Source organism: Trachinotus anak, unplaced genomic scaffold, assembly GCF_046630095.1.
Source record: "Trachinotus anak isolate AG129_WGS33_773 ecotype Australia unplaced genomic scaffold, CSIRO_AGI_Tana_v1 ptg000019l, whole genome shotgun sequence".
In the NCBI taxonomy this organism is placed as follows: domain Eukaryota; kingdom Metazoa; phylum Chordata; class Actinopteri; order Carangiformes; family Carangidae; genus Trachinotus; species Trachinotus anak.
In genome coordinates, this window is record NW_027273870.1 from 25,804,236 (window position 1) to 25,830,575 (window position 26,340).

The 26,340-nt window shown below is 40.7% G+C and overlaps 1 long non-coding RNA gene across 1 annotated transcript; it reads left to right on the plus strand.

The window, feature by feature from the left end:
• Positions 1-868: 868 nt before the first annotated feature.
• LOC139636729 (uncharacterized) lies at positions 869-25,539 on the plus strand. Its single transcript, XR_011694451.1, has 4 exons — positions 869-2,087; positions 19,961-20,114; positions 24,738-24,856; positions 25,201-25,539. It is a non-coding gene; the product is annotated as an uncharacterized lncRNA (long non-coding RNA).
• The last annotated feature ends 801 nt before the right edge of the window (positions 25,540-26,340 follow it).

The following is a 26,340-nucleotide window of genomic DNA, read 5'->3' on the forward strand; positions in this document are numbered from 1 at the left end:
ATGCTAAGCTTAGCTAATTAGCATCGGCAGGTAGCTTAATATAGCATACAGACATGAGAGTGCCATTGAGCTTTTCAACTAACTCTTGGCAATAAACTGAATAAGCCTAGATTTCAGCTTTAACAGATTAAGTCAAAGAGCCAACATTTTTCAAAGTGCCACATAGCTACCTGGCAGAAGTACAAACAACGATGTCATGTCATTTGATATCAGGCTAACATACCATAAGTCAATATCTCCATTGGTCGGAGTAACTAAGTTTGGAGCAGTACCATTGTTTGCATTAACAGTGTGTTCTGGCATGAAATTGCTTTTATGAGGTGAATGAAATGCTTTAATCAAAGTTTGAACTTTGAAAGTACACAACTGCAAGAATACCAGGCAGGTTTTGTCGAGGAGTTAATTAATCATATTACTGAGGGCGACTGCATCATCTGTTGGGGAACATTTAATTCCTCTGTGTCTGTATTTTTCTGTCTGTCAATCTGACCCGGCCGGTCTGTTTGACATTCTGTCACTTTCACGCTCTGTATCTCCCTGTCTGTCATCCTCAGCCTCTCTACGCCTCATAACCTACTCGGTGAGAGAGGGCAGATTCTGTCTAAGTAGCATGTTCTCTAGTCAACCTTTGCCCAGAATTAAATTATCAACATTCGTCTTTGCTGCCACGATTGCCTGTTGTACATCTAATTAAGCTCATAATGAATGTCATTAGGGCCAAAGTCATGTAAGCCTGTGAACCAGCCCTGGACCATTAATAGTCATTGAAACGTGGGGCACATGCTTAAATAGCACAGAGTTTGAAATAAAGGAATGAAATTTCTTTTTACATTTTCAGTTAGATTCTACATAATGTATGTATGTCACAAAATTATGAGTTCTGTAAGTAGCTCTGTAGATGAGTTGATGATAAGTAAAATCAGCAGTGATTACATTTATTTAAGGTATCAATAGAGCTCTGTGTAAAGGGTCAAGACATGTAGACCATAGCATATCAGCTGGTCTGTTAATGTAACATATTTGGACTTAGCATTTCCAAGTCGACAAGGACGCAAGGACATTACATGCCAAAATGACAAAAAACCCAGAAGGGCCAAGGCAGCATGTCAAACAAAGTTATGAGGACTAATCCTACCGTCAATGCAACGTAGATAATCTACACTCATCTCTCTGTGGTTTAATAAATTCTTCAAAAATCCCTCCAAGAGTTCCCTCTGGTACCTCCTTAACTAAAATGCTCTCTCTCTCTTTCTCTCTCGCTTAGAAAAACCTTTCCTATTTCCTATGCTCTTATGCCTTGTTGCATGCACCAGTGACCTTGAGCCACTTATGTGGAATGTGAAACTGAGCATTGTGGCACTTCGATTCGATCCCCCTTGATTCACTGTGCCTTGGATTGTAGGTCTTTTGTACAGCACTGTGAACAAATGTGTCTGCCAAATAATTAAATATTTCTGCCAGGTAACAGGCTGATGGGTAACAGACAGCAGGAATAAAGAATATGCTTAAATGTGGAGACACAAAGGCAACATCTGGAAGAGGTTTGGTGAATGTACAGTAAGTCTGTATTTACTTTATATTCTAGGGAGGATGATAGCAGAGAACGAAGTCACACACCCTCAGTGTGTGTTGTTATCTGAGTTTCTGTCTTCTTCTTCTGTTGTATCAGGTCTGGCACTGTGTGGATGTTAGTGCATGTACATGTGCATGATAGTGCATGTGAGTCCCTCCTGTTACACTGTTGGCCCTCCCCATATAACACACAGGGACTGCCCACATGCCAGACGGCACAGTGTAGTGCACAGCATTTGGGTGAAAGTGACCTTCCAGAATTTCCTCCACTGAAGAAACCATTTTTTGTAAAACAAGGTCTCCACGCTGACACAGCCTGATGCAGCAGAGAGGAGAGACACCATGAAATGTGCCGCTTGTAAACAATCGCTCTGTAATCTGCATTGGACTACTGATGATGAACGCGGAAGACTTTTATGAAAAAACACTTTTGTGATCTGTGGATCCTCACGGACTAATGGATTATAAATAACGGAGGAATGGATAGAGAATATGGCTTCAGGACCATCATATAGGTAGAGAGAATCATTCCTGGCTGTTACACCTGGTATATGATGCTGGTGGATAATAATAAATCATACTTAAGTGCTTGTGGTTAGCGCAAAATAAACTGAATATTTGTTTTGTATTTTTGTAATTCTAGACACTAACCGATCTAACAACTTTTAGCATGCCTACATTGACAAACGTTTTAGCATTTACTCCTTCAGAACACGTTCAGAACGGGCTCGTGCGTGGGCCAATGGAGCTCAAGAGGTTTTAATAACATTTGATAACGTTAACTTGCTGTAACCAATATATGAATGTGTTTGGCAAATGATGCTATCATTCAGCATCAGCATATCACAGTAGTGTTAGTATGGGCTAATGGTTGTGGCTGGATTGTTTTGTTGGCTCTTGTGTACACAGGGTAACTTTATTCTGTTGTGCTTCTTCTTGTGTGTTACTGGGCTTCATAACACTTTGCCGATGCAGCAGTGTTGGCCAAACGGAGGCCAGAGATGTGGCCGACGCAGCTTTAGTTTTGGTCTGGGATGCTGGTGGTCTAGTACGACCGCAGTAACGATCGTTTACACAACCTGCAAAGCCAGATAAGGGAGTCTACAGCCATGCTAGCAGCTGTGTTTAGTGCTAAATACTAATATCAATAGGCTATGCTAACATGCTCGCAATGAAAATGCTAACTTGGTGATGTTTAGCAGGTACTGTATCACGTTTACCGTCTTAGTTTAATGTGTTGGCATGGTAACATTTGCAAATTTGCATCAAACACAAAGTACACTGATGGCTGATGGTAATGCTGTTAGTTTCAAAGTATTTAGTCATGAAACAAAATGTTGGACATGTTAAAATTATGACCTGATGGTGGTGCTAGCTAAAAAGTCAGAGGATCACCAAATTTCTGTGCAATCCATCTGACACCTGATGCAAAAGTTCACTCAAAGTTTGTGGCATTAGCAGAAAAGTCAGGGGATCACCAACGTAATTAGGATTCATCCGCTGATCACCATGAATGCCACAGTGATCCATCTCATAGTTGTTGAGATATTTCAGTCTGGAATAAAGCAGCGGACCAACAGAGTAGCATTACCATCCACAGAGATATGCTGCTAGAATGGCTAAAAATACCCTCATCCAGTTACCACAGTAACTGGCACTATTTTTTTTTGTGATACCCTAAAGACTCTGAAATCTTCTTTTCACCCTCCACAAATAAGTTGGTGAGAGGGGTCAGCTAGAAAACATCTTCATGCAGTAGCTGTTTGTGATGCAGTCAGAGCAGAAACTGGGGTTCATGTCAAAGAGACTGAGATGTTGAACCTTGAATTAGAGGTTTTTCACCTTTGTATGTGACCGATGGAACAGACAGGCGTAAGGGAGTCGGCCTAAATTTACCAATATGTGGTTGGTGGATGGTGTTATTTTCCCCCACTCTTCTTCCTGTGTGCTTTCTCATTCACTCTGGTTTTCTCCATCTTCTTTAACCTCCCTGACCTTACTTTCACCTCCTCTTCTTTCCTCTCCTGCGTTATTCCTCTCATTTGGCAAGCCCAGTATTTTAAATCTTCACTTACTGGAATAACAATTTTCCATTAACAGTAGGTACCCACTCAGAATAGCACAAGGGCTAGTTAAATCACATCATGATAAGTTACTGCCCCTGCTGTGGCTGTTTTTCATTGCAGTTGGTGTTGGGAGATTGCTTTTTCAAAATCACATTATTCTACGATCCAAATTGCTTTTGGAAGGGCTTTTCAGTGAGGAGGATATCCATTTAAAGTTTCCCGATAAGGTAAACCCTGCCATTACTTTGAGTTATGCAGCTTTTGAAAATTGTTTTTTTTTTTGGACTTTTTCATAGAAGATGGGCTAAACATTTGTTGAACATGTGTCATTACATTAGTGTGCTTTCATGAGCATAGCTCTGTCATAATGACGGCTGTACAGCTGCTTATTTTAACCATGTTTTGAGTATTGCATTACTGGGGAAAAAGGGACACCATGTTTGGGGAATTGCTCTAATTTGAGTGCAGAATGGATGGATACTATTCTTCTGCTGTGCATAATGGTATCTCCTGAATATTGAGGATGGTGGAGTGATGGCTCTAGCAACAGCTCTAAAAATAAATTGCAAAAGGTTCTAAATCCAAAGGGAATTATTTTTGTTTGCGATTTGTAAAAGTTTAAAATTTATAGTGGGCACTAAAGCTGTGTCCGAAATCATTCCTTCAGGTAAATAATCACTACCCCCTGCATAACAGGCTCTCAGCAGTTTACTCTGCAATGAACTGAGATTTCAAGTGCTCATGAATCATCATCTTTTCACATCATCACTGAAGCTGAGACTCACAAGAGTAATTTCACATGTCTAAAATGTGGAGAATGGCATTGTGGGATTGTTAGCAGTAGCAAGAACGGTACATGCCATGGACTATACTTCTTTTTGTTCCATTGTAAGACTTTCTGGCATTAGATAATGAATAAATCCCCCCAGATAGGAAGTGATTTCAGACATAGTCACAGTTTGATTAAAGTCTTCTCAGACATAATTTCCTGTTTCCACAAAGTGATACACTGACTTCTCACATGCCCACTGTAAACAATAGTAAGGTTCATGCTATCATTGTATAGCAAGTAGCTGTTACTAATGCTAACAGATTTCATCTGGTTTGATTCCAACACTTTCTTTGCCAGGATGTTCACGAGTTGCAAACACTGTAAAGCACTAAAGGGGCACCAAACTACACTTCAGATTCACTTTAGGAGTACTTCTCACCCTGTGAGTACAATTTTATAATGCAATCTGTTGTTCTGGAGCTTTGCAAAGTTTGAGAAAAATAACCCTCATGATATTATTCCAGCTTGGGCTTGGAGACTTTAAAATTTCAACCTAAAACCTGTTTTACTGACAGAGTGTGGAGTTTGAAAGATGTGGGCTGTCATGGCTCAGTAAACAGGTAGGACTCAAATGCACCACTCAGAGACTCACAGATGCATAGACGATGGAGTATAATAGCTCATCTTCACTTAAGAGGCATGCAAAACAAGCAGGTGGGCAGTGGTCTGTAGGCAGGCAGGAGTTGGAAACAGGGGAGTGAAAGAACAGGTGACGGGGTAGAAGGGGCAAAAATTATTTGAAAGTCAAGCAGGGGCAAATAATCAGGCAGCAAAAAGGCTGAAAATAAGGTACAACATGGCAGACAGTCGGGTAGTCTGGGTGTGGGGAATCAGGTAACTGGGAACAACAGGACAGGCCAGAGTTACTGCAGGGCACATGAGAGTGGCAGGATCTGAAATGATGGCAGAGTTAATGACCATGGTAAAAGCAGGCAGACATGAAATAATGACAGTGGGCATTTACCAGTCAGGGAGGGTCTAAAAAAAGAGTTGCATTTTGGGAGCTGTAGGATCCAGTTTTTGAAGCTTAATCCATTCTAAGGGACTGAAAGTCAGCATTTCTCTCTGCCACACTGATTTTAATCTTTTTCTCTTTTTTTTTTTCTTTTTAAAAAAAAATCTGCCTGTCACTGGTCCTTCTTCATTATTAAAGTGCAGCACGAAATCGCTGGAGTACCCTTCCAAGGTTTGACCATGCTGCAAAACAACTAGGCTGTAATACAAAACTGTCCCAGATGGCCACTCTCAAATACGGGCAAAAAAAAAAACACTGTCACAGAGAGGGCATGAGACACGATCAATTGTGCAAATGAGGATAATGTTGACTTTCCGGCAGTCTCTCCTCAAAGACATTCACGGGGTTGCACTCTTGTGTACACCACATGAATCATGATGGTACTAGTTGCTTGAGAGAGTGGCTCAAATCCTGCCTCACCTTTAAAGCCTCTGCACACCAGACCTGTTGCAGGGCTAAATGGAGCATACAAAGACTGTGTGCTTCAGAGAAGTTACAAAAATTGTTGGGAGGGAGTAGATGATGTAGAAACGCATCACTCTGAATGACATCACCTGCTGATATGTATCGCCCAGAGGGTTCATATTTTCATGTTGGATTATGTCAAGGAAAAGAGCACAACTGTGAGATCTGAATTAGAGCTTCATCTTTTATCTGATCAGAAGGAGTCTCAGTAATTAGACAAAAATAACCCTCTCTCCTCTGCACAGAGCTGCTCACATTTAGGCTGTTGTGCTGTGAAGTGCTGCCACTCACTGGTCCTAACGAGGTACTGCAGAGTCATCAGCGTAATTGTACCTGTTAATTGCTGCAGTGACCTTTCATGATGCACAGTTTATATATTGTCATATTGTGAGACTCAGAGTTGTGCTGTATCTCTGCTGATGACAGACAGGGATGAATGACACTTAATGGTGACACTGACACAAACAAAGATAAACAAGGAAATGTGTGAATGTTTGTGTTTGCATCTGTTTTCTGTTTTGGTGTCTAAATTTGGAGATGTACAGTATGACCACACACACACACACACACACACACACACACACACACACACACACACACAGAGGCTGGTGTGGTGAGAGATGGAACTGTCTGTCTGCTCCTCGTCTTCGGTGATGACTTCAATCCATCTTGATCTCATTCTGTTCGAGTCGGCAGACATTCACCCTCCTCGCCCTCATTTATGATCATGTACAGATCTGTCATACAGATAGCACACACACACATGCACACACACAGACCACCTCATGCCTCAGATTCTCAGACTCATAAACATTGAATAAAACATGAGTGCATCTAGAATTTGACATGCAGGAAAGGGAATTGGGAACATGAAGTAGTGATACTGGAACAAGATAAACAGTATAACAATCCTGTCTCATCAGTGACCATTTATTTTCAATTCTTCCGCCCAGTCCCACCAATATTTAGTTGATTATTTTTTAATATAAACTTAACTCATCCAATCATTATCTCGACTCCACTCAGTGAGCATGGTTTGAGGTTTCAACTTTATGACACAAGGAGGTGCTGTTTACCTGCTTGAAAAGTTGTGTGACACAAACGTGCTGCCGAGGCGGTTATCATCATTATCGTCATCATTATCTTTGATGCTTGTAACATTAGATTAATTGAGATATCACAATTTTAAAAAATCATGGAGACAGTTACTTGACAGTTATTTGTTATTGAATCCGACCTTTATGTTAGGTTTAATAAATAACTCACTTTCATGTTTCACAGTGGAAAAAAAAATTAAAGGGCCCGTCATTATGGTTAAAAAAATACTTTATTAAGGCACTTAGAGACTGAATTAAAAAATAAGTGACCTGATTATACAGATATATTGATTCTTTAATCTGATGAGCCAGTCAGAAGTGAAGGGAACCCACCTCAAACCACCTCTAAAAATGAAAACTTAAAAACAGCTTTGAGTTTAACTAATTCAATTTTAATAGTTCCTTTTATTGAGCATAAATAAATTATCTAAATAGTTTGTAAAATTGTGCAATAAGGTGAAACAAAGATCAGACTCTACTTCCAACAGCAAGGCTATTCAAAATGAAGTCATTAAGAAAAGAGACACAAGGCAATATAAAGGGAAAACTATAGGAAAGTACCATAAATAGGATTTAAAAAGAGTATTATAAATAATATAGAAGATAAGATGAAATAAATTAAGATGACAAATACAGATAAAATGTCCCAAACTAAAATAAATTAAGGGTGCTACCAGACAAAAACAAAAGTCCATAGAATTTGCATACTGGTCGTGGACTCACCAATTTTATATTTTCTAATTTTCTTTATATGCAATATATATATATATATATATATATATATATATATATATATATATATATATATATATGATACACACACACACACACACAAATCAAAATGCAAGTACATGACCCCAGAAATAAAGTCGAACATCATTTGCTCTCTGCTTGGCTTTTCTGTCTAGTGCCACTGAGGGGTGCTGTTGATCTGCTTGTTTCCAGAGATCAGATGACTGTGTGCTGCAGAGGCACAGTACATCAGCTTCATCAGCGTAGTCATCATAATCAAGGTCATCAGCATCAGGACCATTATCATCATTACCATTAGCAGCATCCTGCAAATTAGATTCTAAGAAAAGAAAACAAAATTACCCTTTACCGCTCTTTGCATTGCTTCATTTGTGTTTCCGGGAGTTTGGCAGCAGAAATACAGTTAGACCATTACAGCACGTGGCAATGACTCCTGCATGCTTCATTACTGCTTCTAATGTTGTGCTTGTGATAAAGTAACCGGAGGTAATTCTTCTTATACCTTTAAACTTCTTCTAGTTTTTGGATACAAGCCTGAAGTGATGCCAAAATAAAAAAATAAATAAATATGATTGATACCATATTGCAGTCAGAACAGGAGCATGACTGAGTAAATCAGTACAATACTGCAGTGAATTTTCCATCAGACAAGAGAGCGAGAAGGAGGAGAGGGGGAGTTTTTATGGACAACCTGATCGATACTGTCATATCCATTTAGGCCTGAAGGGTTTGAAGGGATAGGCAGACGGAGAAGGAGAAAGAGAGGACAAAGAAAATAAGTTGAGCCGAACCAGCGAGCAGCACCCCCAGTGAAAATGTTCAAACAGGGCGACTGGAGTCACACAGATGGCCAGACATACACAGAAGGTCAATTATGAAGCTGTGGAGGAGGCAGAGACTGCTGGGAGTCTGTTGTCAAGAACTTGGCTTGAGATGTTGGTGTGAGGATACTGTGACTGTGTGCATGTGTGCGTCGTTGTCAGGGGGTGTGTTTTTGTTGCCGCGTGCATCTTAAAATCTCTGTCTCTGTCTCTCTTAGATATAAAAGGCGGTGGTGTGGGGGGAAATGTTGGTAAGAGGTTGAGACAGGTGGGTGGAGGAATCAAAAATAAAAAAAAAATAGAGCGAGAGGGTTAAAAAAGCAACAGAGGGACTTTTGATGTACATGACGGCAATAAAAAGAGGCTACGCCAAGAGATTTACAGTAACAAATCTGTTTTCCTGGATTACAGTAAGCCAGGCAAATTGTTTATTTGTGTTTGTGTGTGTGTGTGAGTGTGTGTGAGTGTGTGTGTATTGGGATGTGAGTGAGTTGGAGGGGATTTTTGTGAAAAGATCAAAGATCAACTTCTGATGAGAAATGAAGTCGAAAATCCAGGAGAAGCACTTGAATTCTTTTCTGTAGGTTTGTAGCTTTTCACAGTCCTATGTTGGCAGCAGAGGATTGTAATAGCTTCTGGTTTGACCTGTAGCACATAAGAAAAACAAACTCTGGCTCATGTTGTTTTTAGTCACAGTGTGGCTCCAATTTACGAGTACATTTCCTATAAACCAAGGTGATTACTGCTCTAAAAAGAGGATATTGCTGTTTTCCTGGCATTTACCATCATTCATCTTCACTTTCGTTTCGACAGATGACTGTTATTAATTAGCCTTTAGGAACAGGATAAAAATACCAGAGCGGTCAGCTGAAGTAAGCACATCTGTGGAATTTTGTTTTGAAGTTGAAGATGGTTTAATTTGGATGAACTGTTAAATGTTTTCAACCCCGCGTTAAAAGTTTATTTGACTCTATGCAGACATGTGGGGAGTGACCTTAAATTTTGGTTCTTTGTGCGGGAAAAACGGTGCATTTCTTTTGCTCTATTAACCAGTCAGGCAGATTTTCTCAATATGAAATAAAATCCAATGGAAAATTAAATCAAATTAACACTGTTTTAATAATATGTTGGAAAATATCGGGAAAATTGTTGAAGAATATAACTATTGATAAATGTGTTTCTACCCATCTATTTTTACACACATTTTTAATTTGTGCATCAAAATGGAAAAGTGACTTAAAGGGGCTATTTGTACATTTTCGCTATTGCTACATGGCTAACGTTAGCATTAACAGCTGTTCACTTACCAGTCTAGAAGAAAAGTTTCAAGTTTAGTATCAAACTTCATTTCCTTACTCACGAAGAGCTGTCTCCATTGGTGGAAAGCAGCCCTCTTGTTTTGCCTCTGTTTCTATCACTTCTTTTCTTCTATTTAAGTTAGCATGATAACCAGCGAGCCCTGGTCAGGTCAGCCTGTGTCGTCACTTTCCGATACTGAGTCACTGTAGCGTCCAGTCTGCCCTGAAGAAATAGCTCTGCTCAGAGGGAGTATTACAACCTCTTGTCTTGTAAACACAACGATGGCTGAAGCTCTTGGAAAGACTGGTACGTAAACAGCTGTTAATGCTAACGTTGGATATGTAGCAATAGCAAACATACCAATGGCTCCTTTAAATGTTACTCAAGCTTCCATTGCATTGTACCATGAAAACATCATATCTATGTGGAATGAGACAGACACTCGTCATCTTTCTCTCATCCTTTAAATATCCATTTTTAGAGACAAAACAGACAAATTTGGAGGCTAAGTACAAAGGTAGGAGGGGATATTATGTGGGAGAAACACACATATACAGACACACACCCATAAACACACAGTATGTTTCTCTAAACACACTCACACATACACACTCAACTCCACAGGATCTGCAGCGTGAACTGTCTGTCCAATCTTCTGACAAACAGGAACACGCATACACATGCCACATTATCACACACACACACACACACACACACATACATGCATAAGAATAACCTGTTATCATCATCACGCACCATCACTGTCATCAGAATAACCTCCCCAGAATTATCCAACACACACACACACACACACACACACACACACACACACACGCCCACACACTCTGGACAGTGGTCAGACATGGGTGTGGGTGTTACAGTCTCCTGTCCAGTGAAACACAGAATAGACTATTGTTAACCTTAAGTTACAGAGAAAAGAAAACAATTAGAAAAAGTCCCTCCAAAAATTACCCACTCACACAAGCACTTTCCCATATTGTCAGACTGGGTGGAAACTGGGAGAATTTGCTCATGAAGTTCATGAAATAACTTTGTATTTCATTTGTCTGATCTGTTTCATGTCTTTGTCCACATCCAAACTTAATGGCATTTCCACCCGTCTGATGTGTACGTGGTGCTCTCCCCCTCCCCCTTCTCTCTAAATCCATCATTCTTATCATGTTTCCATTTTTTGTTCATTCTTGTCTGTCTTCTTGTCTCACTGTGCCATTTTCGTCTCCACTATTGTCTCTGTCCAATTCTCTTTCTCTGCCGGCTCTTTCTAAATCCCGTTATCTTTCCGCCGTTTCCTCCTCGGTCCTGTGCTCCTTCTGCTGTGCTGGCATCTGAAACAAAGGAAAAAATGAAAGCCTTTGTACTTCAGTGACTTTGTATTTAATGTCAGAGCGGAAGCTTTTTCATGACGGTCCAAACAGTAATTAGGGTTTGCCAGTACAAAGAGCTGCTGCCCTTGATGGGCCTTGTGTGGATAAACTACTGAAGGACTCACACCTTCAGTGTTGTTTGGGGCGGTTGATTATCTGCGCCCCCTGATTGAGGTGTGTTTGAGTTGGTTACTGCGGTTTGCCTCACAGTGACACAGCTGAATCCACAGCTTCTTTTATCAGGATATGATAGAGCTCTTTGGTGTGTAAACTACTGCACACAATACTAATCCTGTAATATGGTAAACTTATCTGATACAGCCACTTCCTACACTGATTATCAGATAATGAAAACCTAATTACAGAAAACAAATATGATGAATTAAAAAAACAAGGAACAGGTTGTTTTACTTTCTCATATATTAGATGTAAAATGCTTGAATAGAAGTTAAAAATATTTTGTGTCGGCAAAGCATCTGCACTATATTGTTTTGCGTCTGTTGAGCATGGCATCATAATTTTTTGTTTTCTATTTTGCCATTTGGTGACCACAACAGCTACTTGTCAACCTTGTTTCCATTCAGGCAAGAAGAGGTCAAAACTTTTGTTCATGGAAATGATCTTATCGTCAGCATATAATCTGATTTTCAGGGAGAAATAAACTGCATCATGAAACGACTATACAGCAATAATGTCACTGGATGTGATTTTACAGATTACTGTACTTGCTTGTGATGACCCACTTTCCACAATAACAATTCCTGAATTCAAATTTCTGCTAAACACAGAGACATAATTTCTTTTTCTTTTACCAATCTGTGGTTAAAAAAAAAAAAGAAGGGCAACTGAAACGTTTGTATTTTAAATGTCTTTGGCATATGAAACCCAAATTTGGATTTATTGAGCATGTTGTGCATTGGTGTATGGACTGTACAAATTTATTGATTTTAGATCAGGCTCCTCCTACAAGATTTGGCTACAACAGTGTTGTTTCCCCAAGTTTATCAATGCTAGTCGCATTGTGAGACATGATGTCAGATGTTGTGTGTACCATTTTCCAAGTACTTGTATTGACCCATGTATATTAAATCTGTTGCTTCTGACATGTAAGTAGTTTGCCTGCGAGTTTTGAAGTTGTGTGTATGGACTGGGTAAGCTGCAAAAGAATTGTCCCTCCTAGGATTAAGAAACTTGTCTGAATCGGAATCTGAATATATTCAGGCTCAGGGAGAAGAACCTTTTCTGTTACAATAGGTTACTTTTGAGAAAAACAACAGTATTAGTTGTTTCAGCAATTCCACAAAAATGATGTATGTTTACCTTCAAGTGAGAAAACACCAGGGCCAAAGGAATTATGACTCTTGTCTGGTGGGAACTAAGGAGGAAGTAGTGTGATGTTATTGTTGCCCTACAAAGTCCATAGAGGGAGGAGGTCAAAGTGGATGGATGGGTCAACAAAACATTGGACTTTTGCACAGGACACCACTGTTTGTTTCAGGTTTCCAACCAACTGTCAGTGTTGGTTTCTTGTAACCATGACTGATTTTTTCCTCCCTAACCACACCCAAGTGGTTATTATTATAACCATGACAATGATGGTCCATTAACCTTAGTGAAGTAAGAAACCATGATTTTTTTTCCCTAAACCCAGCCAAGTTGTCTTTGTGTCTAAATGTGACTAAAACTTAACCATAGCATTGCCATATCATAATAACAGATTTATTTTTCAACCATGATGTGTAACAGTGAAGTAATGAAAGGCACCAACAAATGATGTCGTCCTGTCCATAGTGACACCAGATCAGTAAAAGCTAGTACTGTACATGTTTTTCTTGGACAAACAACATATTTTTGACATTTTATATGGAGGACTAAATGGAGTATGTTTGTTCTTTTTGGTCTTTCAAAGACACTGTGGGCCTTCATGCACAGATGTCTAGTACATTTGATTCTGTAAATGCCTTCCAGGTCACAACTTAACTTTGACCTTTTATTGACCCCCTACTTGATCTTTTATTTAAATCCCATCGTCTCAGCTCAGTGCCCTGAGCTGGACTGTAAAGCTGCTAGAGGTTCACTTTACATCAGGACCACTCGCACTAATACTGTTACACTTAGCATAAACAGATTAAATTATGTTATATGACATTTTACCTTGGCTCAGAGGTCAAGTTTTAGTTGCATAATGTAATTGTGTTTAGGTTCAGCCATGTTTCATCAAAGTCATGTTTCTGCAGCAAAGGATTACTGCTGCACAAAAGCTGAATCTTATACTTATTTCTGTTTTCATTAACTTTCATCATTTTAAATTGAATGTCTATGCAGCTAAGAAAATTAGAAAAATTGTGTGTTTCTCCATAGTTGTTCCAAATTTCTGACACTGGGTTGACAACTATGAGGCAGCAGTGACAGTAGCAACTTCCTCAGCACAAATTCAAAGTACCAAATAAGCTGTTGCTCATTTAGAAATCTCAAAGATGAATGCCTTCAACCTGCGCAATTTGCATGACTAGATACAGTTAGAGGGATGTAAGTAATATGATTACGTGCCATCAACCCTAAAGGTTTTAGGCCTCTTTAAGTTTTTTTTTTTTTTTTTTTATATTCTATAGATGTCAATAGAAAGCACTGGCTAAAGGTACTAAAAGTCTAAACTGCTGTGATTATGCTTTGGAGAGGTTTTCTTGAGCATCTGGAATGGCCTTCGATTAAACTCCACAGTCATGGTTATCAGCACAAGGGAATACAAAAGGGACTATTTTCTGTCTTTTATTTCACCTATAAAGAGTATTACAAGCTCTTTAAAACTGTCAGTTATGGTTCAAAGAGGAGACTCTCCACTGCTACCTCTTCATATGTGTTTTGTCTTTTCCCACAAACATCAGCCTACAGCTGTGCATGCACCACTTTAAAATTTCCACTTAAAGAGGCGACAGATGCAGGTTAACATGCTGGTGTGTTTGTGTGTGTCTGAGTGCATGTGTGCCCGTATACACACAAGAAGAAAGGCAGAAAAAGGCTCCGTTTTCACTCTCAAAACATCCTGAAGAGGGGAAACAGACTCTTCTTTAGTGATACCCTCAGGTTGTGTGAAGGATAGAAGTTAGCCAAAGTGCATTCATCCCCTATCAACAACTTGGCTTGATGGGAGAGAGATCAGCTTTCACTCACAAACCACTTCCACCAGCAGCACCTCTTTTAAACAGGGAACACTGACATGAAGGCCCTGCATGTCAAAACTGTCAAAACTGGTTTCATTTTTCAGATTCTTCTATTTTCATCCCTTTATTTTGTATTATTAATATTATAACACATTACCTGTTCTCTATATTCTTTGCAATACACCTTCCAACCTTTATTTTGTACTCAGATAAACAGCAAAGGGTTTGATCTGTCAACAACTCAACTCACCACTTAACAAAATGTGAATGTGAAGAAATACCACTTGTGCAACACGAGTTTATGAGTGAAATATGAAACAGGAAACAGACAAGTCTGAGGTCTATGACCTAAAATCAATCTGACCTGTCCCTGTGGTTCAAGCGGACTCTCTCCAGGTATAGCCAGACGAAATTGTGGTGAGGCTGGCAGGCGCTGCTGACACCTCCCACTGAGAGCTGCTTGCGGGCAGATCATCACACTGTCAGTCCAAACACAGCACGCTGCTTTCCTCCACGGCTGCACTTTAGGTTCACAAATGACACAGCTGGATGAAAGGGCTGCATCTAAATGAGCTGTATTTCAGCAGGCAAATAACACGAGTCCCAGTTTGTGTTATATTAACTTTTCTCAATGCACTGAACACTTTTCTTTCACCACTTTGTAGTAGTTCCATTACACTCTTTGCAAGTGGTTTTCCACTTCACAGAGAACACAAGAGTGATGCTTTGCCCCTGCAGGCCAGCTGTGATGTCTGTCAGCCGGTGTGTATGACGGCATTGAGGTTTTTCCAATTTGTTTGCACAACCTGCTGTACTATGAATGCTACATGAAATGAATGCATATTCTGTAACCTCTTTCCATGATGACCAGGTTTAATTGGCTGCATCTTTTCCCGATTCACTTAATCTGGACAAATTCCTCTCTGCAGCATGTAAAGCCCATTTCAGCTATTTTATGAAGCTGTGTTGACAAATGCAAAGGCAGATAATCCTCACGAAGGCAATCTTGCCAGCACTTGAAAAATAATAAGTATGGGGGCATTTTGTTTTGCTTTTTAATGCGTGAATATCGGCCTTCTATTTTATTGAGGCACACAGACATGAACTGTAAAAAAAAAAAAACTGCACTCTGAGCTTTTGATGAAAGATAATCATACAGTGAGTTGATTATAGTGAATATTTTGTTCCTAGCTGGTGTCAGACCCTCAGTGGAAACAGAGCTGTTATGCCTTGCTAGAGTTGATGCGTCTGTTCCAACAGTCGCCATCATAAAATACAACAGAGCTTTGTTTCTGAATCAGCAGACCATGAGAGCCTTATGAAGAGCTGAAGTCAACATAATTTGTTCCACTCAACTCAGAAAAATGTAGCTTTTTGTGACTATAGTAGCACAAAACATTAGAATTAAAATAAGAAATCCAATCACACCATATAGACAACATGCTGTGTCTGGAAAAAAATAGTAGTATTTTATCATGGAGCAGTGATAACTAATAATAGAAATCTTTTCTAATAAGTTATTTGTGCAGCATACATGCTCAAACCTGAAAGGGGGTGTGGTCTACTGCACAAGACTTAGGCATTAGAGAGAGTAACAAGTATAACTTGAAAAGAAAGCAGGAGCAGGGTAAAACAGTAGCTTCTCATTTATGGATAAAGATGTAACTAAGCTCTGAAGATGGCATATAGTTGCTGAAAGTCTGTGCTGCATTTCTTTCCATCATATACTGTCTAATATTTGAATAAGCCCGAATAATAAGCTACTTTTCAGGGTAACAAACTAAAGCCTTGTGGTTAGCTTCATTGCCCTGGATTCAACAGTATCACTGAGAAGCAAAAAGTCTATGAAACTTAAAGTTACATTGTGGAGTTTTCCTGTAAATGCATTGAGTGTATCATTGAGGCCGTCTCCATAAAATATTTACAGCTGATAATTTAAACAATTTCTGAAATCAGCATCTGTGTTTTCTTTCTGTCAGTCTTCTTCTTCCTCACGTTTTGCTGGTCTGCCTACAGGAAGGTGCACTGTGGGGAGGCCCTGAAGGCGAGGGGTTATGGTACTGACCATAAATCACAATGTCCCCACCTTTCTCTCTCATTTTCTGCAGTCTCTGTGCTATCCACTGTCTATTAAAGCCATAAATGCCCTAAAGAAATTCTAATAAATAAAAGAATGTGTATTGCGTTTTACACCAGCCACACACTCATGGCCTCACATGTGAGTCCTTGTGCACATGTTGATGTTGATCACAAGATACAAAACAGGGACCCACTACTCAAAGCATTAGTCCACTGTGTTGCTAGTTGTCTAAAACTCCACAGGGTACCTTTAAAGCGTTTAATGATCAGTGCTCATCTGATTTTGATGAAAAGAGACTTTTTTCCTGAGGGAAATGTGCTCTTTTAATGTCTACTCTGGATGGTTTTATTGAATGATTTTTAAAGTTCCTCTCCAGACATGTTTTAAACTATGGAAAAATACTCAGCTATGATTAATATTTTGTTTAACACAGTTTTCCCACATAAAAAAGAAGGAAACATCTATGCTTACTTCCTCTTGAGAAATTTCTGGATCAGGCCTTATGCCCCACCCACCACTGCTGCTTGCTAGGTTGACAGGTAAAAGAGCAGAGAGCATCAAGATGGTTAGAGGAGGAAACATCAGAGAGACTCAGCCTCATGCTTGAGCCTCAGTCAGACCATGACTCAGAGTCTGCTGTGACCAAAACTGGTGACTAGCAGATGTATCAGAACAGTTAGTGTAGTTAGCATCTTTTATTTGTTTATGTTCTTTGTTAGCTTGTAACTGGCAGTGGCTGACACAGTGTTAACAGTTGTGCTAATGCAAACTCTCGCTCTCTGTACTGACAAGGTTTCAGGTTGACTTTGGCTACACCAGAGGAGGTCTTAAACATTCTGCATCATTGCTTGGTGTGGTAATTTGACTCTGGCCAACAAAAACAGGCTTGGTAGCATCATCAAAGTGGCTAGTAAGATTTCAGAGAGGAGTCAAGCCCAGTTTACAGACCTTTGTACCAGGCAGGTAGTGAGAGAGGCTACGTCCCTCCTGGAGTGCCAAGATTAGAGTATGACAGGAGATCATTTATTTGCACAGAATACTTACTTGATTTTTACACTTTGACCTTGATGAGTTATCTCACTGTTGATGTCTTTGAAGTGTTTAATGCCAGTTTAGTGTGTTTTTGTATATCCTGGCTGCAAATCAATTTCCCTGTAAGGGACAGTAAAGACACTTTAAACTTTGAACTTCTTACATGTGAAACTGAAATTAAGTGAGCAAATTGACTTGTTCATGTCTCTCCCAGTAAAGTAGGGTAGTTTTGTGTTACCAGACCAGCTGCTACTGTAGCATGACCAAGAATCCACACCTCCATCACAGCAGCCTCTATCAGTGGTTACTGTATGTTACAGCCTGTGTTCGTGCCTCCAACACTCTAACTGCAGTGAGGACGAAGAGCTCGTTCACTGAGTTCAAAGTGTTTTCCGATGCTCTCGATGAGTCCTAGCGCCATCTGTAGTGTGTATGTGTGGGTTTGTGTATGCATGTGTGTTACTTTACTGTCTTTGATGTGTACAGTATAGGTCTGTGCATGTCTCTCTCCCTCTGTATGTTTCTCTGTCTGTCTTTCTCCACTGACATCTGGACGGGTGTGAAACAGCTGTGTCTGCTGCAGTCCCCCTTGGGATTTATAGCCTATCTACACACACACACACATACACACACACACTACTTCCTCATGTAACCCCTCATCCCTCGTCTTTCCATAACATCCCTCCTCATGCTACCCCCCTCCCTTACTTGTCCACTACCTCTCTCAGCCTGTTTGAAGGAGAGAATTTGGGGATTTGATTCTAAGATGTCTCTGGACGCGACATCTTAACATGCTGTGTGTAGTCATGTGGATAGTGGTTCAAATTTATGCATCTGTGCATTTTGTTGTTTGTGCAGTTGCATGTGGAGTGTGTAGTTGCATCACTACCTTTACGTCTGTTCATGGGCACATATGTGCAAGCACATGCATGTGGACATTCATAGTTCCATGTGTGTTTAGTCCCCGTGCACCCCCATGGCAAACATTCCTCGGCCTCTGATCTTCCTCTCTTCTCCTCCTTTCATCCCTCCCTTCTCTCCTCCTCTTCTCTGCTCTCCTCCTCCTCCACCTCCTCCTCCTCCTCTCATCCTCCTCAGGGCAGCCATTCATATTCAAGTTCATTCTGTGAAGAAAAGAAGTCTCTGGGGGGGGGGGGCATGCTATTCTTTCATCTTTTGCCCTCTTCTCCTTCTGCCATTTGGATTTTAATGTGCCTCAGTAATGTGCTGCAGAAAGATTTACAGGATGAAATTGGCTTTACGTCTTTATGGATTCAGCGTGATACTGACAGCATGTGTGCTTTAAGGTATCCAGTGTCTGAAAAATGAAAAATGAAAGGATAAGAAAAATATCATAATATTACAAAAACATATTGAGGTAGTTCCCCCAAATTAGTTGCCATACGTGAGTGGCCAGTTTAGTAGGTAGATGAGTATCTAGTACACGCTTTGTTTGGCCTTCAGAGGAGCGTACGTTTGTCAAGATGCTGCATGCAAGATCAAGTTAAGTTGTAAACTTAGGTTTGGGAGCAAGGCCATGTCTCAGCCACACCTATAATCAGCTGTGAGGAGTACACACAGCCAATTAACCCTCCCTCTCCTGTTTGTCTCAGTTGATATGGGTCCCCCATACTGAGCCTCCTCCTGCTACCTTCCATTACATCTGCCCCCACCCCCGACCAGACTAACCAAACAACTTTGTCCTCCTCTATCTTTCTGTTTACCTTTTTTCCAATTCAGTTCTTGCCCCATATCATTAAACCTTTAATCACATACCATCCTAGCTGGTTTAATAGTCTGAAATTGGTTGGTTGTGCAGTCTTGCTGTAAACTCTCTCTGCCTCATCCCATAGATGCTCAATGGGGTCGAGATCCTGGCGCAGTAAAATCACTGTAATAAAAGCTATAAAAGTGCTGCGATGCTGCTGGAATCATATGCAGACTAAACATCCCTTGTCTTGCTGTTTCATCAAGTCAAGTCAAGTCAGTTTTATTCGACCAGTCATCTTGTTTTCTGGTCCTCAGGAGTCCAGTTCCTCCTGCTTTATTGTTCTTTGTATTAAAGAAGTATTAAAACCCAGCATCTAGACGAAACAACTGTTTCAACAAGCATGCTGATTTTTTTAGTTTCGATGTTCAAACTGCAGTGGGCCTGCTTTGTCTCCTTAGTTGTGATGCCTAAATCATAACTAATGATGCACCCAACAATCATAATGTGTGTCCCCAACTTAAGTTGAGCATTGTTATATTCTGAAGCATTAAATCTGAATGTGTTTCACCTGGTTGTGGTCAGACTTCTTGCATGAATCTCAGCACTATCTATCTATCTCCTAAAGTACTGCTTACCATGTATCACTGAAACCTGTTTGCTTTTCTCTTCAGTGAACCCTTGAAACAGTGAGGAAAGCCTGAGATGACAGCCGTTTGGGAAATGATAGCTGCTATGACTGGTGCAGCCATTATGCTATCTTCAGCATCTCAAAGGTCACATGTTTTGCCTGTTTTTGACCTGTTGGAATGTACATCTTGTGTGAAGGTGGGAGGTTTACGTGACAAATTGCATGCGCTTGTGTATATCAGTTTTTATAATGGCCAAATTTGTATGTGCTAAACATTTTAGTTTATGATTTATGTAAAGATAACGCACTCAGTGAGAGAGAGAGGGAGAGAGTAACAGACTAATTGGAAACTGTTCTTGCATGTGTGTCTTTGTGCAAATGTGTGAGTGTGTGGTTAGTGCCTGATGGACTGCAGCTCCCGTTATAGCCCCAGAGCAGTGATTAGAGTTGTCTGTGAGCTGATTAATATTCTCCAGAGACGCCGGGCGAGGTGAGGGAAACGATTATGGGATGGACAGATAATGGAAAGATAATGCCCCCATGGATCACACTGTCAGAACAGAGAGAGACGGAGTGTGAGGGAGGGAGGGAGGGAGGGAGACAGGATAGAGAGGGGTATAAGTGCAGAGAGCAGGCAAAGTAGAAATAACTTTCTAAAAAGACTTGAAAAGTGCATGGCACAGGGATTAGGTGGAATAAAAGGAAAGAGATATGGATGGAGGTAAAGAGGAATGGATGGTAAGAGTGAAAGGAGGGAGGACAGGAAAGTTGCAAGGGATGCAAGGGATGCAGATCAGAGAGAGGGAGACTAAAGGGAAAAAAGTATATGGACACCCATGTCAGGCTTCTAACAACCCATAATGCAAAGCTCTCCAAAGGAGCTGGTGTTATACTGGCACTACTTATTATAATATCAGTGGACATGAATACTTACAGACGGGTGACAAAGTGCACTGCATGGTAGTGAACATCCAGTCATGCTCTGTGACCTGTGTATAAAAACTGATCAGGTCCAGTTGACTCCGATTTTGTATCAAGATGGAAAAAAGATCAGTCACAAAGATGCTCAGCCGGCTGGTGTTTCAGTAGAAACAGTCATCTGCATTTAGATCTATGGGAAGGACGTCAGTAAATAGGATGGGAAACTGTGGTCGAAACGTTTGCAGACTGTGATGTTGGTGCATCAGTGTGATATGTCAGGAGAAACAGGAGAGCATCTCTTCTCAACGAGCAAGAAGAGGATATTATAGCAGGGCTGCAGGGCATAAACCCCTCATTACAAAGATGAATGTTCAGTGGTGCAAAAACCAGAGGCACTGGTCTACAGAGATGTGTGGCGAACACCAAGAGAACAGTAAAGCCTGAACGCTTCACCGCTAAAGAAAGGGGTCCAGTGGCTCTGTTATATGTGGGGGGATTTTGCTAGCATGGTTTGGGCCCACTTGTCTCCTTCGAGGGAGGGGTCACTGCAAATCAATACAGGGTTGTTCAGAATGATCATCTTCTCTTCCAGGATGACAGTGCCCCCATCCATAGCAGTCACTGAATGGTTTGATGAGTATGAAAATAATGTGGATCACATGGTATGGCCTTCGCAGTCACCAGATTTCAACCCAGTCACAGAGGGGAGATCTCGGGCAAACGTGTTAGACAGCACTCTTCATCATCATCATCATCATCATCATCCTCAAAACACCAGGCATGAGGGAATTTCCTCTTTGAAGAATGGTGTCCATCCCTCCAGTAGAGTTCAGAGACGAGTAGAATCAATGCCAAGTGGTGGCCCAGCACCTTACTAAGACACTAAGATGGTTTTTCCCCTAATTTGTCACCAGTCTGTAGTTGTCTAGTCCTCAAGTATAAAATGGTTTTGCTGTTCAAGAATACATTTCCAAAACAAAACAAAACATATTATTTTATGTCTGAGCTCATATAATGTACTTGATTTTGGAGTAAGATGTTCAACAATCACACATGGGTGTTTGAGTCTCCACATATTTTTAGCCATGTTATGCAGAAAAGGATGGAGATGCAATGAGAGAGGAAGAATGGAAAGAGAGACGAGGAGGAAAGAGAGGTGAGCTTTGGAGATGAGGGCAGGGATGGAGCCATGAGAGTGGGAGGAAATAGACGAAAACAGGTAGAGAGAGGTCAAGAGGAGAGAAGAGGGGAGGAAGATAATTAAAGATAAGGAGTGCTGAAAAAAGAGGGACAGGCAAAGTAAGGTGGAAAGAATGGAGAAATACAAGGAGAAGGGATTATTAGAAAGTTAAGGAGGGATGCAGAGAAAGGAAGCAAGGGAGAGAGGAAGGGAGCTCAGAAAGAGAAGGGAAGGATAAGAATGGAGAGAGGGAAGGGGAGCCAACAGCAGCAGAGGAGTAAATCCAGCCAGTGTTCGACCTAGCATAATCTTTGCCAACATAATAACGTCACTGACAAGCCTGGCTGACAAACAGCAAGGCAGAGAGGAGGAGAGGAAGAGCGATGGAGGGAGAGACTGAAGACGAGGTGAGAGAGGTGATGCAAGGCTACACAGCAGAGGAGGAGGAGGAGGAGGAGGAGGAGGAAGGCAGTTTGATTAAAGGAGGAGGAGGTAGGAACACACATCAGTGAGAGAAAAGAGGGGAGGAGGACTGTGGGAGAAGTAGAGCAGATTTTTGGGAGATCAGTGTGTCAGCAGCTGAACTGTTACCTGAACACTGTTCAGACCTGCTACCGAAATCTGTCCAGGAAGATCTGATCACAGCCGGAGGCTAAAAATACAGGTGTAAATGCAACAAAGACGCAGAGACAATCCGACCACCCAGACTACATTTGGTAGTGGTCAGAAATGTGTGTATGTGTGTGTGTGAACACCTGAACACACTTTCTTTGTCTGCATGCATAGAAATAAATACGCTCAACTTTTTTATATATAGCACCTTATTCTACTGTATATTTATGTGCTGAAGATGAAATGACTCTCAGGAAAGTTCACTTATATAGCCTGCACTTAAATTGTAATTGTAACAGCTTGAGGGGAGAAGCTCATTCAGTGAAGATAAAGTAATCGTAACAGGGATATAGATAAGTGCTGTAGTGTTGATGGGGAAGCAAAATCCAATTATGAGTAGTCATGGGACATTGAGTTTGAGAACAAGCCGATGCCAGGAGTGATTTACATCAGACACAACCTCTACATCTGGATACAAGTCTATGGGTCTAAATAGGGTCGGTAATCTATTTGGTGATTTGCTCTGATATTCTATAGTAACTGTTTAACATTGACCATTTAGACCTAGACCAGGAGTATACAATTAAATTGATTTCAAGGAGGTACAAGTAAAATGTTCTCAAGCAAAGGCCCCGAGCTGTCTCAAGCATTTTTATAATAAACAGTCTCAACACATGAACAGCATGAACAGCTGTAACTCCTCCATTTCTCTTCCTTCTCCTACTATATCCCACTCTCTCCATATTCCTCCAACATTGTCTATCGTCTCATCTCTCTCCTGTGCAGCTTGGATGTATTATGAGAACTTGTATGAGGTCTTATAGTACATGTATAATGTGTAGTCTATATCACTCACTGACTGAAGCTGTGATCAGCCAAGTTGCATCAAGTGACAAGTTCAGTAGAGTGAAGGGTAGAAAAGCTGCACCGCTTAAAATAGAATTTATTAAATGTAATAATCGTCAATAATTTATAGGTTGTAGGTCCGAGTCTGGACGGTATGGTGTCTGAGTCTGGATTCAGACTGTGGTCTGCCTATGACCTCTGACCTAGACCTTTCTAGACCTTTTAGAAACTGAATGCTTTTAGGAAGCATAGCTACATCTTTGTTTTAGCACAATTTCATACTTCAGAAGTGCAACTGTGTATTCATGGGTGTGTAGTGCATCATATTTTCATGTGAGAGACCATATGTGTTTAGATGGATATGCCAAAAGTGTTTTAGTTGCTTAACCTCAGTCATATTGTAACACCATACGACACTGTAGCTGCCATTCATAATATTGTTGAAAGCAGTAATATGAAGAATGATGGCATTGAATTGAATCTGGGTTTTGCAGAATCAATTAATATCAACATTCTGGTGGATTCCTGTGTAGTAATTTCTCTCTATATGTAAAGCAGTGTTTTCTTTTTGCCACCACCTTCAAAATATTAATCCAAAACAGCGTGCTATTTCTGCACCACAGCAAATCGACCAGGGACAAATGGAGGACTTTAATGTAAGTGCTCTCATCACTCAAGTTGACCAGCTGGGCAAAGTTCCTGGACATTTACTGCAGTCTGTCACCGGATGAAAAGTTACTTCTATTACCATAGAAGGACAAAGTAAAATCCTTATTTTCATCCATGTAACAATGGTTAGTCTTCCACTATGTAGTAATCCATCAGTACGATGAATCTCCTTAATCAATGCCTTTGACAGTCAAAAATGAAATGTATCTTTTTTGCAAAGGGCTCATGAGACGGCATCTGTCAAGAAATGTTGATCAGCTCCAAATTTTAGAGGAAAGTTTTACTTTGTCCTCGGTTTGAGGTCTTAAGATTTCTGTCTCAGTTTTATGAGCATGCCGACATTCCTGCTGCAACTGTTTCTGGAGATATGTGTGTAGTCACCCATAACCACCATAATTGTCTTTTCTGTCCACGGCTTCATAATTGACCTTTTGTGTGTGTCTAACCATCTGTGTGACTCCAGCCGTCCAGTTTGAACATTTGTGTCTTTTTGGTCAAACTGTGTGTGCTGCTCATTGTTCTCTCTCTCTCTCCCTCTCTCTCTCTCTCTCTCTCTCTCTCTCTCTCCCTCTCTCTCTCGCTCCATCACTAGTGGAAGAAAACGCTGGAATTTAAGGCACGCAATTCGTACTTCCTGTGTTTTCCTCATGTTGCTAAGGTAGCACTTCCTGTCTCAGGAGCTGGAAAACACTGTTCTGATGCAAAACAGAAGTATGCCCATACACACATAAACATGTGCCCACTCTGTGCAAACACACTATAACTGTGAACATATTCATTCATTTGGCAGTAAGATGAACTAGGATGCACCTGCTAAAATATATTTCTTTCGCTACTCACCATTTCTAGAAATTCATCCCCAAGATATTACGTAATATATAGAGAAATTTGCTAGTCTGTATATAACCTGTGCAGTGCTGTGGTGAACATAGTGGATGGAGACCAAAACAGAGCTAAAAAAAGATTTCATATTGGACTTATACTTATCAAGTGGACAGAAAAACAACTGCAAAATATTCTAATGTTGTTCTTGTATCTCCTCTTGTATTATAAAGACAGTGATGGCCAAGACATCTGTCAAGCGACAATCACCACCACCCACCCCCAGCAGGAAGCCAGAAGAAAACTTACAAATAGCCCCTTTAATGTGACAACTGTGCAGTTCACTTTTTGGAATTTTTCCTTGTCCACCCTCCAGATTCAGCTGAAAATTGGAAATATAAAAAAAAAATACCTTACTGAGGAAAAGTAAGACCTTGAAACAAGTTAATTATCTAATAAAAACTTGAAAAACCAAATCTAATCAAGGTGTAAAATATCTTGAATTGTCCTTTCTACAGTGCTCTCTCTCTCTCTCTTCAGCATTCAAAGTAGCCTTGTTTTGTTTTCTCCCCCCCGACTCTCCTTCCCTCTCTCTCCTTTTTGACAGTCACACCAGGTTCATGACCCCAACTTGGCCACAATGGGAGACTGAAATACAGTCCTGCTGTCATTTTGTCAGACTCATCTCTCTCTCTCTCTCTGGTCCTGACAGCCTGTGACAGTACGGAGGGGGACACACACACAAAGTCACACACAGACTCACATTCTTTGAGTCTTAGTCACTTGCTCACAGAAAATGCCATTGTCAACATCCAGAGAAAGAGACAGAGGGTGGGGGTGGGGGTGAGGGGGGGGACTGGTGGCACTACTGGAGGGGGTCAAAAGAAAGAGAGGATGTTGAGTGTTGACTTGTGACTTTGTGAAAAGTCTGTCCTCGTATTTTTCAGCTGTCAACGACGGAGGGAGACGGAGAGATAACAACTGAAAGAGAGAAGGGCTGATAAGTCCAGTGGTGAAGTGATGAATGGCTGATGATCTGTTTGAAGTGAGCCATTTGTTAGAGTCAGAAATTGTCCCCATTTAGTCCACGTTTGGGATGAGAAACGGCAAGAGTGGTGGTGTCCTCTGTACAGAAAAATGAATTGGTCTGGCCTTTTAGACGTTCAGCTTTATTTGTCTTTAAGTCCATCAGTCCTTTCTCTGTTGCTTATCTGAGGTCAGGTCGCAGTGGCAGCACGTCAAGTAAAGTAGTTCAGTCTCCTTAGCAACATTTCCAGCGCTGGGGGATCCTGAGGTGTTCCTCGGCCAGATAAGATATATAATCTTGCCAGTGTATTCTACCCCTGGGTCTACCCCTACCAGTTGGTCATGCA